The sequence below is a fragment of the Pristiophorus japonicus genome, chromosome 6 (genome assembly GCF_044704955.1).
Source record: "Pristiophorus japonicus isolate sPriJap1 chromosome 6, sPriJap1.hap1, whole genome shotgun sequence".
In the NCBI taxonomy this organism is placed as follows: domain Eukaryota; kingdom Metazoa; phylum Chordata; class Chondrichthyes; family Pristiophoridae; genus Pristiophorus; species Pristiophorus japonicus.
Genome location: NC_091982.1, coordinates 266,016,820 through 266,034,124, shown reverse-complemented (window position 1 = coordinate 266,034,124; position 17,305 = coordinate 266,016,820). Strand labels below are relative to the sequence as shown.

Here is a 17,305-nt window from a genome sequence, read left to right as displayed (position 1 = left end):
CCAACATTCCATTCGCCTTCCTGATTACCTGCTGCACCTGCAAACTAACTTTTTGGGATTCGTGCACAAGGACCCCCAGGTCCCGCTGCATCTCAGCATGTTGTAATTTCTCCCCATTCAAATAATATTCCCTTTTACTGTTTTTTTTTCCAAGGTGGATGATCTCACATTTTCCGACATTCTATTCCATCTGCCAAACATTAGCCCTTTCGCTTAACCTATCAAAATCTCTTTGCAGCCTCTCTGTGCCCTCTACACAACCCGCTTTCCCACTAATCTTTGTGTCAGCTGCAAATTTTGTTACACTACACTCTGTCCCCTCTTCCAGGTCATCTATGTATATTGTAAACAGTTGTGGTCCCAGCACCGATCCCTGTGGCACACCACTAACCACCGATTTCCAATCCGAAAAGGACCCATTTATCCCGACTCTCTGCTTTCTGTGAGCCAGCCAATTGTCGATCCATGCTAATACATTTCCTCTGACTCCGCGTACTTTTATCTTCTGCAGCAACCTTTTGTGTGGCACCTTATCGAATGCCTTTTGGAAATCTAAATAGACCACTCCATCGGCATATCTGTATCCACCATGCTCGTTATATCCTCAAAGAATTCCAGTAAATTAGTTAAACATGATTTTCCCTTCATGAATCCATGCTGCGTCTGCTTGATTGCACTATTCTTATCCCGATGTCCCGCTATTTCTTCCTTAATGATAGCTTCAAGCATTTTACCCACTACAGATGTTAATCTAGCCGGCCTATAGTTACCTGCCTTTTGTCTGCCCCATTTTTTAAACAGAGACGTTACATTAGCTGCTTTCCAATCCGCTGGAACCTCCCCAGAGTCCAGAGAATTTTGGTAGATTATAACGAATGCATCTGCTCTAACTTACGCCATCTCTTTTAATACCCTGGGATGCATTTCATCAGGACCAGGGAACTCCTCTATCTTGAGATCCATAAGCCTGTCCAGCACTACCCCCCTTGTGATAGTGATTGTTTCAAGGTCCACCCTTCCCACATTCCCGTGACCAGCAATTTTTGGCATGGTTTTTGTGTCTTCCACTGTGAAGACCGAAGCAAAATAATTGTTTAAGGTCTCAGCCATTTCCTTGACATATTGGTCTCGAAAACAATCCCTTATGCACTCCAGGAAATCCTCCTTCACCGTATTGCTACCAGTTTGGTTCGCCCATTCTATAAGCAGATTAAAGTCACCCATAATAACTGCTGGACCTTTATTGCACACATCCCTAATTTCCTGTTTGATGCTATCCCCAACCTCACTACCACTGTTGGGTAGTCTGTACACAACACCCACTAGCGTTTTTTGCCCGTTGGTGTTCTGCAGCTCTACCCATACAGATTCCACATCATCCAAGCTAATGTCCTTCCTTACTATTGCGTTAGCCTCCTCTTTAACCAACAACGCTGCCCCACCTCCTTTTCCTTTCTGTCCATCCTTCCTGAATATTGAATACCCCTGGATGTTGAGTTCCCAGCCTTGCTCACCCTGGAGTCATGTCTCCGTAATCCCAATTACATCATATCCGTTAACAGCTATCTGCGCAGTTAATTCATCCACCTTCTTAAGAATGCTCCACGCATTGAGACACAGAGCCTTCAGGCTTGCTTTTTTTAACACTCTTTGTCCTTTTAGAATTATGTTGTAATGTGGCCCTTTTTGATTTTTGCCTTTGATTTCTCTGCCCTCCACCTTTCCTCATCTTCTTTCTACCTTTTGCTTCTGCCCCCATTTTACTTCCATCTGTCTCCCTGCATAGATTCCCATCCCTTTGCCATATTAGTTTAAACTCTCCCCAACAGCACTAGCAAACACTCACCCTAGGACATTGGTTCCGGTCCTGCCCAGGTGCAGACTGTCCAGTTTGTACTGGTCCCACCTCCCGCAGAACCGGTTCCAATGTCCCAGGAATTATAATCCCTCCCTTCTGCATCATTCCTCAGATCACATCTTCATCTTAACAATACTGCTTTTTCTACTCTGACTAGCACGTGGCACTGGTAGCAATCCTGAGATTAATACCTTTGGGATCCTACAGCCGCTCCGAGATACCTTTGACCCTTGCACCAGGGAGGCAACGTACCATCCTGGAGTCTCGATTGCAGCTGCAGAAACACCTATCTATTCCCCTTACAATAGAGTCTCCTACCACTATAGCTCTCCCACTCTTTTTCCTGCCCTCCTATGCAGCAGAGGGTGCCATGAACTTGGCTGCTGCTGCTCTCCCCTGCTGAGTCATCTCCCAAAACAGTATCCAAAACGTTGTACCTGTTTTGGAGGGAGATGACCGCAGGGGACCCCTGCACTACCTTCCTTCCACTGCTCTTCTTGATGGTCACCCATTCCCTATCTGCCTGACTAACCTTCTCAAACTGCCTTGGCGGGATTTGAAGTCGTGTTCTTGTGGATTATTGATCCAGGCCTGTAGATTACTTGTATAGCAACATAATCATTACACTGCTGTGTACACTATGGCGAGCAGCGGCCTGGGAGCAGCGTGGAGGCATACTACCTCAGGGAGCTGCACAAGCTGCATCGGCAGCGAAGAGTGACGTCATCAAGGTCCCGGTCGATGCTTGGTGCGTGGGCAGGTACAGCAGGGTTAGCGAGATCGGGTGAAGGAGTGGTAAGAGACTGTAGAGGGGTGTGATCGGGGCCCAGGAGAGGCATGAGTTCGGGGCCAGGGGTCATGGGGCAGCACGGGCCAGCCCACACTGCGATATGTGTGCGCACTGGGTCCATGCAGCAGAGCAGGTTTCCAGTCGTCTTGGGTAATCCTTGCCACTGGATCAAGACCTAGTTCTGTCTAGCCCGTGTGGGGGCTGGAGTGCAACGGCCACCACACATTAAAAAAAATCCACGCACTGGCATCTTCCACCCTTCAAGATGTAGTTCAGGATCTGAAATTTTAGGTTCATCATCGGAACACCTGGGAACTTATCCTTTTGGTGTGGACATGTCATCCTCGTTTTGAGGGACCGCCGATGATGATGAATGTGATGAATAACCTTTATCTGCGGTGTGTCCAACTCAATAAACGTGCTATTCACAACATACCCAGCATCACGGATGCTCCAGAGTGAATCCATGCGCAGTTCCAGTGTCGCAATGCGGTCTGTCAGGAGCTGCAGCCGGACACACTTCCTGCACACACTGAAAGCGTCCCTGACTTCCCTCATAGCACAGGAGCAGCATGAAACGGGTCTGGGCTCTCCTGCCATGACTTAACTCTTAAATTAATTTAATTTGGCAACAATGTCAAAGGTTACCTACTGATAAGGAAATAAAAAGAAAAAGAAAAAGATTAAATACTCACCAATCCACCAGCCAATCACTGACCCGTTTGGCTGTGATGTCACACTTTGATTTCGTTTTATTTCTTTGTTTACTTTCTGCCTCTGCACCAGCTGTCTCCTCTGTGCCACCTCTCCCAGTCACTGCCGTGTCCCTTTATCCTGCTGTTCCGCTCCGCTCTCTCGATGCTGTCTCCTCTGTACCACCTCTCCCAGTCACTGCCCGTTCCTTTATCCTCCTGTTCCGCTCCGCTCTCTCGATGCTGTCTCCTCTGTGCCACCTCTCCCAGTCACTGCCGTGTCCCTTTATCTTGCTGTTCCGCTCCGCTCTCTCGATGCTGTCTTCTCTGTACCACCTCTCCCAGTCACTGCCCGTTCCTTTATCCTCCTGTTCCGCTCCGCTCTCTCGATGCTGTCTCCTCTGTACCACCTCTCCCAGTCACTGCCCATCCCTTTATCCTCCTGTTCCGCTCCGCTCTTCCGATGCTGGCTCCTTTGACTTCCCCTTCATAAATCCATGCTGACTCTGCCTGACCGAATTTTGCTTTTCCAAATGTCCTGCTACTGCTTCTTTAATAATATAATTGCAAGACTTTCTTTCTAACCTTATAAGCATAACCTTCTGTTCCCTTCTCCCTTATATGCTTCTCTAACCATCCCTTAAAAGTATCCATACTATTCGCTTCAACCACTCCCTGTGGTAGCGAGTTCCACATTCTCACCACTCTCTGGGGAAAAACGTCATAAAAAATATCTACAGGATGGTACCAGAGCTGTGAGCTGATGCTGATCAGGAAAGGATGAACAAGCTGGGTTTCTGTGCTCTACATTCTATTCAATTATTTGTCACGTTATGTAATGTAAATAGAACAAATAAAACAAATTGAGTCTCGTTGGACAATCGAAGGCTGAATTTCCATTGTGTTTACACAGCTACATCAACTGTTCCTTCCACAACTACAAGTACTTCTGCTGAGACATCATCTACACCTCTACAATCAACAACCACAACACCAGTCTTTCCATCCACTTCAGGACCAACAAGCACAACAGTACCAACAACTCCAGAGAGCAGCACTGGAGCAGCTGCAAACACATCCACAACAACAACCTCAACAACTGCCGTCAATTCCCCAACAACAGAAAGTAGGAAGGATCAGAGCTTATCTTTAATAGCTGCTTCATGCTGATGATGCTGAAAGTAATGCAAGAATTTATGTCATAATAAAAACCTGTTACATTGTGGTGCTGTATAACCACAGCTTGAGTGCCAACGTTGAACAACATAAGTATAGAAAGACGTCATGGTTGGAAATTGCAATATTGGTCTAGAAATCGTGGCCTCCCCAGGACCGCACTGAGTGTGCACGGACCCAGGAAGGCATCGCAAAAGCCGGTTTTCAGCACATAATGTGCATGCGCTGAAAACCTGCTTTTCCGATCTGTCAGTGGCCCAGAAATTACAGTCGGAGGCCTCCAACCACATAGATTTCTACGGAACTAGCTGGTGGTTCTGGAGGTTCGGAGACTTGCGGTCCTGGGTCTCTACGCGAAGGTCTTCGTAGGAGCGCACGTATCCCTGGAGGGTATGGGTTTCGTATGTATCAATGGGAACATGTGGGCCGGCCAAACCTATCAGAGTAGGGGGATCCCCATTCATACTTAAGGTGATTCTGTATATATGGAACCACCATAAGTATGAATGGGAATACTCATCAAAACACAGAAACACTTAAAATAACAAAAAAAATCACATATTTCAAATGAGTAAAAATTGAATTCAATTCATTACTTAAAACAACAATTTAATGTTTTGAAAAATTAATTTACATATTTTAAAGGGTCCACAAATAAACATAAGAACATAAGAATTAGGAACAGGAGTAGGCCATCTAGCCCCTCGAGCCTGCTCCGCCATTCAACAAGATCATGGCTGATCTGGCCGTGGACTCAGCTCCACTTACCCGCCCGCTCCCCATAACCCTTAATTCCCTTATTGGTTAAAAATCTATCTATCTGTGACTTGAATACATTCAATGAGCTAGCCTCAACTGCTTCCTTGGGCAGAGAATTCCAAATATTCACAACCCTCTGGGAGAAGAAATTCCTTCTCAACTCGGTTTTAAATTGGCTCCCCCGTATTTTGAGGCTGTGCCCCCTAGTTCTAGTTTCCCCGACCAGTGGAAACAACCTCTCTGCCTCTATCTTGTCTATCCCTTTCTTTATTTTAAATGTTTCTATAAGATCACCCCTCATCCTTCTGAACTCCAACGAGTAAAGACCCAGTCTACTCAATCTATCATCATAAGGTAACCCCCTCATCTCCGGAATCAGCCTAGTGAATCGTCTCTATATCCCCTCCAAAGCCAGTGTATCCTTCCTTAAGTAAGGTGACCAAAACTGCACGCAGTACTCCAGGTGCGGCCTTACCAATACCCTATACAGTTGCAGCAGGACCTCCCTGCTTTTGCACTCCATCCCTCTCGCAATGAAGGCCAACATTCCATTCGCCTTCCTGATTACCTGCTGCACTTGCAAACTAACTTACCTTATTTATTACGATTTTAAATCTATAAATTATTTTTAAAATGTATTTTTCTGCACGTTCAAAGTTTGACTTAAGAATTTGAAGGACACTCGCTGGGTAGCAGTTGGGCGGATTACCGTTAGTTTGTGATGTGTGCGAATCTCTCAAAATTTTTGACAGATGGCAAGTTCCGGGTTTAGGCACATACGCTTCACATACCTAAACCCAGAACTTGTGGGGCCCTACGGGTGTGTGCTCACCTCGAATGCCCCCATGGGGAGTGCGATTTTAGGCCCATTACTTGGAAAATGAGAATTAAAATGGGGTAGAGGAGCAAAGTAATTTGCGTGTACAAATACACAAATCACTTCAAGTAGTGATGCAGGTTAATAAGGCCTTAAAGAAAAGCTAAGCAAGCGTGAAGTTATATTTCTAGAGGGATAGAATTGAAAAGTGGAGACATTATGGTAAACTTGTATCGAACCTTGGTTGGACCATGCTTGGAGTACTGTGTACAGTTCTGGTCGCCAGATTATAAACAGGATAGAGAACCACTGAAGACGTCGCAATAAAGATTTGTAAGAATGATACCAGAACTGTGAGGTGATACCTGTTGTGTTCCTAACACAGATCAGACTGCACACAGGGAGATTAAAGTAACAGTAACCTCAGTCTTTAATAAGACACTCCAGAGTGAGTAACAGGCATTAGGGGCCGGCTTATATACAGTGCTCCCAAGGGATGCTGGGATCCCTTGGGACTTCAGGGGATGCGCTCCCTGGTGGCGGAACATGGGGTGCATGCTTTACAGATACACAACATCACTCCCCGCCAAAGTCAAAGTGAAAACTATTTACAAGGTGAGGCGGTCGGGAGCCTTTCTTTCCCTGGTGGACAGCCTCGGTACAAATGTCTGTTCTGGTGTGTTGGCTGTGCCCTCGCTGGGCTGGGGTGTTGCTGGCTCTGCAGGGCTGCTGGGTGAGCCTCGCCTTGCTGGGCTGTTGGGCGTGATGGGTTCGATTTCCTGGTCCGGGGTGGTGTCGTTGATCCTTTGGGTGTGTGTTCGAAAAAGATGGTGTCTGCTGTGGGTTGTTCAGGGCAGTCTGTGAACCGCAGCCTCGTTTGGTCCAGGTGCTTTCTGCAAATTTGTCCATTGTCTAGTTTGACTACAAACACCATATTCCCTTCTTTAGCTATCATCGTGCCCGCGATCCACTTGGCACCATGTCCATAGTTTAGCACATACACAGGGTCATTCAGATCAATTTCCCATGACACAGTGGCGCGACCATCGTTTACATTTTGTTGCTGCCACCTGCTCTCTACCTGATCATGCAGGTTGTGGTGAACCAGCGAGAGTCTGGTATTAAGTATCCTTTTCATGAGTAGCTCAGCCGGGGGCACACCTGTGAGCGAGTGGGGTCACGTGCGGTAGCTGAGCAGTACTCGGGACAGGCGGGTTTGGAGTGAGCCTCCTGTGACTCATTTGAGGCTCTGTTTGATTGTTAGTACTGCCCGCTCTGCCTGCCCATTGGAGGCTGGTTTAAATGGGGCCGAGGTGACATGTTTGATCCCATTGCGGGTCATGAATTCTTTAAATTCGGCACTGGGGAAACATAGCCCATTGTCACTGACCAGTATGTCAGGCAGGCCGTGGGTGGCAAACATGGCCCTCAGGCTTTCAGTGGTGGCGGTGCTTCCCGACATTATTTCACATTCAATCCATTTTGAAAAAGCATCCACCTTCACCAGGAACATTTTACCGAGAAATGGGCCCGCATAGTCGACATGGATCCCCGACCATGGTCTGGAGGGCCAAGACCACAAACTTAGTGGTGCCTCTCTGGGCACGTTGCTCAACTGAGCACATACATAGAAACATAGAAAATAGGTGCAGGAATAGGCCATTCGGCCCTTCGAGCCTGCACCGCCATTCAATGAGTTCATGGCTGAACATGCAACTTCAGTACCCCATTCCTGCTTTCTCACCATACCCCTTGATCCTCCTAGTAGTAAGGACTTCATCTAACTCCCTTTTGAATATATTTAGCTAATTGGCCTCAACAACTTTCTGTGGTAAAGAATTTCACACGTTCACCACTCTCTGGGTGAAGAAGTTTCTCCTCATCTCGGTCCTAAATGGTTTACTCCTTATCCTTAGACTGTGACCCCTGGTTCTGGACTTCCCCAACATTGGGAATATTCTTCCTGCATTTAACCTGTCCAATCCCGTCAGAATTTTATATGTTTCTATGAGATCCCCTCTCATTCTTCTAAATTCCAGTGAATATAAGCCTAGTCGATCCAGTCTCTCTTCATATCTTCAGTCTGGTGAACCTTCGCTGCACTCCCTCAACAGCAAGAATGTCCTTCCTCAGATTAGACCAAAACTGTGCACAATATTTAAGGTGTGGCCTCAACAAGGTCCTGTACAACTGCAGAAAGACTTCCCTACTCCGATACTCAAATCTTCTCGCTATGAAGGCTATCATGCCATTTGCCTTCTTCATCGCCTGATGTACTTGCATGCCAACTTTCAATGACTAATGTACCATGACACCCAGGTCTCGTTGCACCTCCCTTTTCCTAACCTGTCACCATTCAGATAATATTCTGTCTTTCTGTTTTTGCCACCAAAGTGGATAACCTTACATTTATCCACATTATACTGCATCAGCCATGCATTTGCCAACTCACCTAACCTGTCCAAGTCACCCTGCAGCCTCTCAGCATCCTCCTCACAGCTCCCACTGCCACCCAGCTTAGTGTCATCTGTAAACGTGGAGATATTACATTCAATTCCTTCGTCAAAATCATTAATGTGTATTGTAAATAGCTGGGGTCCCAGCACTGTACCTTGCGGTACACCACTAGTCACTGCCTGCCATTTTGAAAAGGACCCGTTTATTCCTACTCTTTGCTTCCTGTCTGCCAACCAGTTCTCAATCCACATCAATACATTACCCCCAAAGCCATGTTCCTTAATTTTGCACACTAATCTCTTGTGTGGGACGTTGTCAAAAACCTTTTGAAAGTCCAACTACACCACATCCACTGGTTCTCCCTTGTCCACTATTCTAATTACATCCTCAAAAAATTCTAAAAGATTTATCAAGCATGATTTCCCTTTCCCTTTCATAAATCCATGCTGACTTGGACCGATCTTGTCACTGCTTTCCAAATGCGTTGCTAATACATCTTTAATTATTGATTCCAACATTTTCCCAACCACTGATGTCAGGCTAACCGGTCTATAATACCCTGTTTTCTCTCTCCCTCCTTTTTTAAAAAGTGGGTTCACATTAGATACCCTCCAATCCATAGGGACTGATCCAGAGTCTATAGACTGTTGGAAAATGACCACCAATGCATCCACTATTTCAGGGGCCACTCCCTCAAATACTCTGGGATGCAGACTATCAGGCCCTGGGGATTTATCGGCCTTAAATCCCATCAATTTCCCTGACACAATTCCCCGACGAATAAGGATTTCTTTCAGTTTCTCCTTCTCGCTGGACCCTCGGTCCCCTAGTATTTCCGGAAGGTTATTTGTGTCTTCCTTAGTGAAGACAGAACCAAAGCATTTGTTCAATTCATCTGCCGTTTCCTTGTTCCCCCATTATAAATTCACCAGATTCTGACTGAAAGGGACCGACATTTGTCTTCACTAATCGTTTTCTCTTCACATATCTATAGAAGCTTTTGCAGTCAGCTTTTATGTTCCCGGCAAGCTTACTCTCATACTCTATTTTCCCCCGACTAATTAAACCTTTTGTCCTCCTCTGCTGAACTCTAAATTTCTCCCAGTCCTCAGGTTTGCTGCTTTTTCTGGCCAGTTTATAATACCCTTCCTTGGATTTAACACTGTCCCTAATTTCCCTTGTTAGCCACGGTTGAGCCACCTTCCCCGTATTATTTTTATGCCAGACAGGGATGTACAATTGTTGAAGTTCATCCATGTGATCTTTTAATGTCTGCATTGCCTATCCACCATCAACCCTTTAAGTATCATTCAGCAGTATATCCTAGCCAATTCACATCTCATACCATCGAAGTTACCTTTCTTTATGTTCAGGACCCTAGTCTCTGAATTAACTGTGTCACTCTCCATCTTAATGAAGAATTTTACCGTATTATCGTCACTCTTCCCCAAGGGGCCTCGCACAACACGATTTCTAATTAATCCTCTCTTATTACACAAGACCCAGTCTAGGTTGGCCTGCTCTCTAGTTGGTTCCTTGACATATAGGTCTAGAAAACCATCCCTTATACACTCCAGGAAATCCTCCTTCACCGTATTGCTCCCAGTTTGGTTAGCCCATTCTATAAGCAGATTAAAGTCACCCATGATAACTGCTGTACCTTTATTGCACACATCCCTAATTTCCTGTTTGATGCTATCCCCAACCTCACTACCACTGTTGGGTAGTCTGTACACAACTCCCACTAGCGTTTTCTGCCCTTTGGTGTTCCGCAGCTCTACCCATACAGATTCCACATCATCCAAGCTAATGTCCTTCCTTACTATTGCGTTAACCTCCTCTTTAACCAACAACGCTGCCCCACCTCCTTTTCCTTTCTGTCCATCCTTCCTGAATATTGAATACCCCTGGATGTTGAGTTCCCAGCCTTGCTCACCCTGGAGTCATGTCTCCGTAATCCCAATTACATCATATCCATTAACAGCTATCTGCGCAGTTAATTCATCCACCTTCTTACGAATGCTCCACGCATTGAGACACAGAGCCTTCAGGCTTGCTTTTTTAACACTCTTTGTCCTTTTAGAATTATGTTGTAATGTGGCCCTTTTTGATTTTTGCCTTTGATTTCTCTGCCCTCCACCTTTCCTCATCTTCTTTCTACCTTTTGCTTCTGCCCCCATTTTACTTCCATCTGTCTCCCTGCATAGATTCCCATCCCTCTGCCATATTAGTTTAAACTCTCCCCAACAGCACTAGCAAACACTCGCCCGAGGACATTGGTTCCGGTCCTGCCCAGGTGCAGACTGTCCAGTTTGTACTGGTCCCACCTCCCGCAGAACCGGTTCCAATGTCCCAGGAATTATAATCCCTCCCTTCTGCATCATTCCTCAGATCACATCTTCATCTTAACAATACTGCTTTTTCTACTCTGATTAGCACGTGGCACTGGTAGCAATCCTGAGATTAATACCTTTGGGATCCTACAGCCGCTCCGAGATACCTTTGACCCTTGCACCAGGGAGGCAACGTACCATCCTGGAGTCTCGATTGCAGCTGCAGAAACGCCTATCTATTCCCCTTACAATAGAGTCTCCTACCACTATAGCTCTCCCACTCTTTTTCCTGCCCTCCTATGCAGCAGAGGGTGCCATGAACTTGGCTGCTGCTGCTCTCCCCTGCTGAGTCATCTCCCAAAACAGTATCCAAAACGTTGTACCTGTTTTGGAGGGAGATGACCGCAGGGGACCCCTGCACTACCTTCCTTCCACTGCTCTTCCTGATGGTCACCCATTCCCTATCTGCCTGACTAACCTTCTCAAACTGCCTTGGGGGGATTTGAAGTCGTGTTCTTATGGATTATTGATCCAGGCCTGTAGATTACTTGTATAGCAACATAATCATTACACTGCTGTGTACACTATGGTGAGCAGCGGCCTGGGAGCAGCGTGGAGGCATACTACCTCAGGGAGCTGCACAAGCTGCATCGGCAGCGAAGAGTGACGTCATCAAGGTCCCGGTCGATGCTTGGTGCGTGGGCAGGTACAGCAGGGTTAGCGAGGTCGGGTGAAGGAGTGGTAAGAGACTGTAGAGGGATGTGATCGGGGCCCAGGAGAGGCATGAGTTCGGGGCCAGGGGCCATGGGGACAGCACGGGCCAGCCCACACTGCGATATGTGTGCGCACTGGGTCCATGCAGCAGAGCAGGTTTCCAGTCGTCTTGGGTAATCCTTGCCACTGGATCAAGACCTAGTTCTGTCTAGCCCGTGTGGGGGCTGGAGTGCAACGGCCACCACACATTAAAAAAAATCCACGCACTGGCATCTTCCACCCTTCAAGATGTAGTTCAGGATCTGGAATTTTAGGTTCATCATCGGAACACCTGGGAACTTATCCTTTTGGTGTGGACATGTCATCCTCGTTTTGAGGGACCGCCGATGATGATGAATGTGATGAATAATCTTTATCTGCGGTGTGTCCAACTCAATAAACGTGCTATTCACAACATACCCAGCATCACGGATGCTCCAGAGTGAATCCATGCGCAGTTCCAGTGTCGCAATGCGGTCTGTCAGGAGCTGCAGCCAGACACACTTCCTGCACACATAGTCGTCAGGGACACTGAAAGCGTCCCTGACTTCCCTCATAGCACAGGAGCAGCATGAAACGGGTCTGGGCTCTCCTGCCATGACTTAACTCTTAAATTAATTTAATTTGGCAACAATGTCAAAGGTTACCTACTGATAAGGAAATAAAAAGAAAAAGAAAAAGATTAAATACTCACCAATCCACCAGCCAATCACTGACCCGTTTGGCTGTGACGTCACACTTTGATTTCTTTTTACTTCTTTGTTTACTTTCTGCCTCTGCACCAGCTGTCTCCTCTGTGCCACCTCTCCCAGTCACTGCCCGTCCCTTTATCCTGCTGTTCCGCTCCACTCTCTCGATGCTGTCTTCTCTGTGCCACCTCTCCCAGTCACTGCCCGTCCCTTTATCCTCCTGTTCCGCTCCGCTCTCTCGATGCTGTCTTCTCTGTGCCACCTCTCCCAGTCACTGCCCGTTCCTTTATCCTCCTGTTCCGCTCCGCTCTCTCGATGCTGTCTCCTCTGTGCCACCTCTCCCAGTCACTGACCATCCCTTTATCCTCCTGGTCCGCTCCGCTCTCCCGATGCTGGCTCCTTTGACTTCCCCTTCATAAATCCATGCTGACTCTGCCTGACCGAATTTTGCTTTTCCAAATGACCTGCTACTGCTTCTTTAATAATATAATTGCAAGACTTTCTTTCTAACCTTATAAGCATAACCCTCTGTTCCCTTCTCCCTAATATGCTTCTCTAACCGTCCCTTAAATGTATCCATACTATTCGCTTCAACCATTCCCTGTGGTAGCGAGTTCCACATTCTCACCACTCTCTGGGGAAAAACGTCGCAAAAAATATCTACAGGATGGTACCAGAGCTGCGAGCTGATGCTGATCAGGAAAGGATGAACAGGCTGGGTTTCTGTGCTCTACATTCTATTCAATTATTTGTCACGTAATGTAATGTAAATAGAACAAATAAAACAAATTGAGTCTCGTTGGACAATCGAAGGCTGAATTTCCATTGTGTTTACACAGCTACATCAACTGTTCCTTCCACAACTACAAGTACTTCTGCTGAGACATCATCTACACCTCTACAATCAACAACCACAACACCAGTCTTTCCATCCACTTCAGGACCAACAAGCACAACAGTACCAACAACTCCAGAGAGCAGCACTGGAGCAGCTGCAAACACATCCACAACAACAACCTCAACAACTGCTGTCAATTCCCCAACAACAGAAAGTAGGAAGGATCAGAGTTTATCTTTAATAGCTGCTTCATGCTGATGATGCTGAAAGTAATGCAAGAATTTATGTCAGAATAAAAACCTGTTACATTGTGGTGGTGTATAACCACAGCTTGAGTGCCAACGTTGAACAACATAAGTATAGAAAGACGTCATGGTTGGAAATTGCAATATTGGTCTAGAAATCGCAGCCTCCCCAGGTCCATACTGAGTGTGTACGGACCCAGGAAGGCATCACAAAAGCCGGTTTTCTGCACACAATGTGCATGTGCTGAAAACCAGTTTTTCCGATCTGTCAGTGGCCCAGAAATTACAGTCGGAGGCCTCCAACCACATAGATTTCTACAGAACTAGCTGGTGGTTCTGGAGGTTCGGAGACTTGCGGTCCTGGGTCTCTACGCGAAGGTCTTCGTAGGAGCGCACGTATCCCTGGAGGGTATGGGTTTCGTATGTATCAATGGGAGCATGTGGGCCGGCCCAACCTATCAGAGTAGGGGGATCCCCATTCATACTTAAAGTGATTCCGCATATATGGAACCACCATAAGTATGAACGGGAATACCCCCAAAAACACAGAAACACTTAAAATAACAAAAAAAATCACATATTTCAAATGAGTAAAAATTGAATTCAATTCATTACTTAAAACAACAATTTAATGTGTGGAAAAATTAATTTACATATTTTAAAGGGTCTAAAAATAAACATAAGAACATAAGAATTAGGAACAGGAGTAGGCCATCTAGCCCCTCGAGCCTGCTCCGCCATTCAACAAGATCATGGCTGATCTGGCCGTGGACTCAGCTCCACTTACCCGCCCGCTCCCCGTAACCCTTAATTCCCTTATTGATTAAAAATCTATCTATCTGTGATTTGAATACATTCAATGAGCTAGCCTCAACTGCTTCCTTGGGCAGAGAATTCCACAGATTCACAACCCTCTGGGAGAAGAAATTCCTTCTCAACTCGGTTTTAAATTGGCTCCCCCGTATTTTGAGGCTATGCCCCCTAGTTCTCGTCTCCCCGACCAGTGGAAACAACCTCTCTGCCTCTATCTTGTCTATCCCTTTCATGATTTTAAATATTTCTATAAGATCACCCCTCATCCTTCTGAACTCCAACGAGTAAAGACCCAGTCTACTCAATCTATCGTCATAAGATAACCCCCTCATCTCCAGAATCAGCCTAGTGAATTGTCTCTGTACCCCTTCCAAAGCTAGTATATCCTTCCTTAAGTAAGGTGACCAAAACTGCATGCAGTACTCCAGGTGCGGCCTCACCAATACCCTATACAGTTGCAGCAGGACCTCCCTGCTTTTATACTCCATCCCTCTCGCAACAAAGGCCAACATTCCATTCGCCTTCCTGATTACCTGCTGCACCTGCAAACTAACATTTTGGGATTCATGCACAAGGAACTCTTCCGCTCTTACATCCGGTCCAGGGTGTCCTTGGAGATGGAGCACGCGGTGTCCACCGGTACGCTCGCGGCCTTCCGCGAGAGGTGGGCACCGGAGGGACTGGAGTGCATCATCACGCCCGGCAACCAAATTTTAATTTGATTTTACGTTTTAAAGTTAATTTGTTTTAATTGCCGGTGCTTTTAGTGTCCCCTTCCCTTTTATAGGGGGCACCGGAGAAATTGTGATTTTAGTGCCCAAAAAAAAACAAAAAAAAAAAACAAAAAACACAAAAAAAAAACAAAAAAAAAAGGAAAAAAGGGCCTTGTAAATGTCTGGTGTGTCACCCAGGTCGGGTGGCACAGTTTAATGTTTATGTTTTGCAGGTAGACTCTAAAAGAGTTTCATGCACAAGGAAAAATTTGATTTTAGTGCCCAAAAAAAAAAAAACACAAAAAAAAAAAAGGGCCTTGTAAATGTCTTGTGTGTGTCATCCAGGTCGGGTGGCACGGATACATGTTTTATGTTTTCGCAGGTAAACTCAAAAGAGTTTCATGCACAAGGACCCCCAGGTCCCTCTGCACCACAGCATGTTGTAATTTCTCCCCATTCAAATAATATTCCCTTTTACTCTTTTTTTTCCCAAGGTGGATGACCTCACACTTTCCGACATTGTATTCCATCTGCCAAACCTTAGCCCATTCGCTTAACCTATCCAAATCTCCTTGCAGCCTCTCTGTGTCCTCTACACAACCTGCTTTCCCACTAATCTTTGTATCATCTGCAAATTTTGTTGCACTACACTCTGTCCCCTCTTCCAGGTCATCTATGTATATTGTAAACAGTTGTGGTCGCAGCACTGATCCCTGTGGCACACCACTCACCACTAATTTCCAACCGGAAAAGGACCCATTTATCCCGACTCTCTGCTTTCTGTTAGCCAGCCAATTCTCGATCCATGCTGATACATTTCCTCTGACTCCGCATACCTTTATCTTCTGCAGTAACCTTTTGTTTGGCACCTTATCGAATGCCTTTTGGAAATCTAAATACACCACATCCATCGGTACACCTCTATCCACCATCCTCGTTATATCCTCAAAGAATTCCAGTAAATTAGTTAAACATGCTTTCCCCTTCATGAATCCATGCTGCATCTGCTTGATTGCACTATTCCTGTCTAGATGTCCCGCTATTTCTTCCTGAATGATAGTTTCTAGCATTTTCCCCACTACAGATGTTAAATTAACCGTCCTTTAGTTACCTGCCTTTTGTCTGCCCCCTTTTTTAAACAGAGGCGTTACATTAGCTGCTTTCCAATCCGCTGGTACCTCCCCAGAGTCCAGAGAATTTTGGTAGATTATAACGAATGCATCTGCTATAACTTCCGCCATCTCTTTTATTACCCTGGGATGCATTTCATCAGGACCAGGGGACTTGTCTACCTTCAGTCTCATTAGCCTGTCCAGCACTACCCCCCCTAGTGATAGTGATTGTAACTTCCCACATTCATGTGGCCTGCAAATTTTGGCATGGTTTTTGTGTCTTCCACTGTGAAGACAGAAGCAAAATAATTGTTTAAGGTCTCAGCCATTTCCACATTTCCCATTATTAAATCCCCCTTCTCATCTTCTAAGGGACCAACATTTACTTTCGTCACTCTTTTCCGTTTTATATATCGGTTAAAGCTTTTACTATCTGTTTTTATGTTTTGCGCAAGTTTACCTTCGTAATCTATCTTCCCTTTCTTTATTGCTTTTTTAGTCATTCTTTGATGTTGCTTAAAATTTTCCCAATCCTCTCGTTTCCCACTAACCTTGGCCACCTTATATGCATTGGTCTTTGATTTGATACTTTCCTTTATTTCCTTGGTTATCCACGGCTGGTTATCCCTTCTCTTACCGCCCTTCTTTTTCACTGGAATATATTTTTGTTGTGCACTCTGAATGAGCTCCTTAAAAGTCCTCCACTGTTCCTCAATTGTCCCACCGTTTAGTCCTTGTTTCCAGTCTACTTCAGCCAACTCTGCCCTCATCCCACTTTAGTCCCCTTTGTTTAAGCATAGTATGCTCGTTTCTGACACAACTTCCTCATCCTCAATCTGTATTGCAAATTCAACCATATTGTAATCACTCATTCCGAGAGGATCTTTTACGAGGAAATCATTTATTATTCCTGTCTCATTACACAGGACCAGATCGAAGATGGCTTGCTCCCTTGTAGGTTCTGTTACATACTGTTCTAAGAAACAATCCCGTATGCATTCTATGAATTCCTCCTCCAGGCTACCTCGTGCGATTTGATTTGACCAATCGATATGTAGGTTAAAATCCCCCATGACTGCTGCTGTTCCTTTTTCACATGCCTCCATTATTCCCTTGATTATTTCCAGCCCCACCGTGAAGTTATTATTTGGGGGCCTATAAACTACGCCGACCAGTGACTTTTTCCACTTACTATCTCTAATCTCCACCCATAATGATTCAACATTTTGTTCATTGGAGCCAATATCATCTATCACAACT

The 17,305-nt window shown here is 45.7% G+C and overlaps 1 long non-coding RNA gene across 1 annotated transcript in view; it reads left to right on the top strand.

The window, feature by feature from the left end:
- The window catches only part of LOC139266077 (uncharacterized), an 80,025-nt gene that overhangs the window by 54,785 nt on the left and 7,935 nt on the right, over positions 1-17,305 (top strand). The window contains exons 2-3 of the long non-coding RNA XR_011593683.1: positions 4,254-4,466; positions 13,164-13,376. This is a non-coding gene — a long non-coding RNA (uncharacterized lncRNA). The remainder of the gene's footprint in view (positions 1-4,253; positions 4,467-13,163; positions 13,377-17,305) is intronic.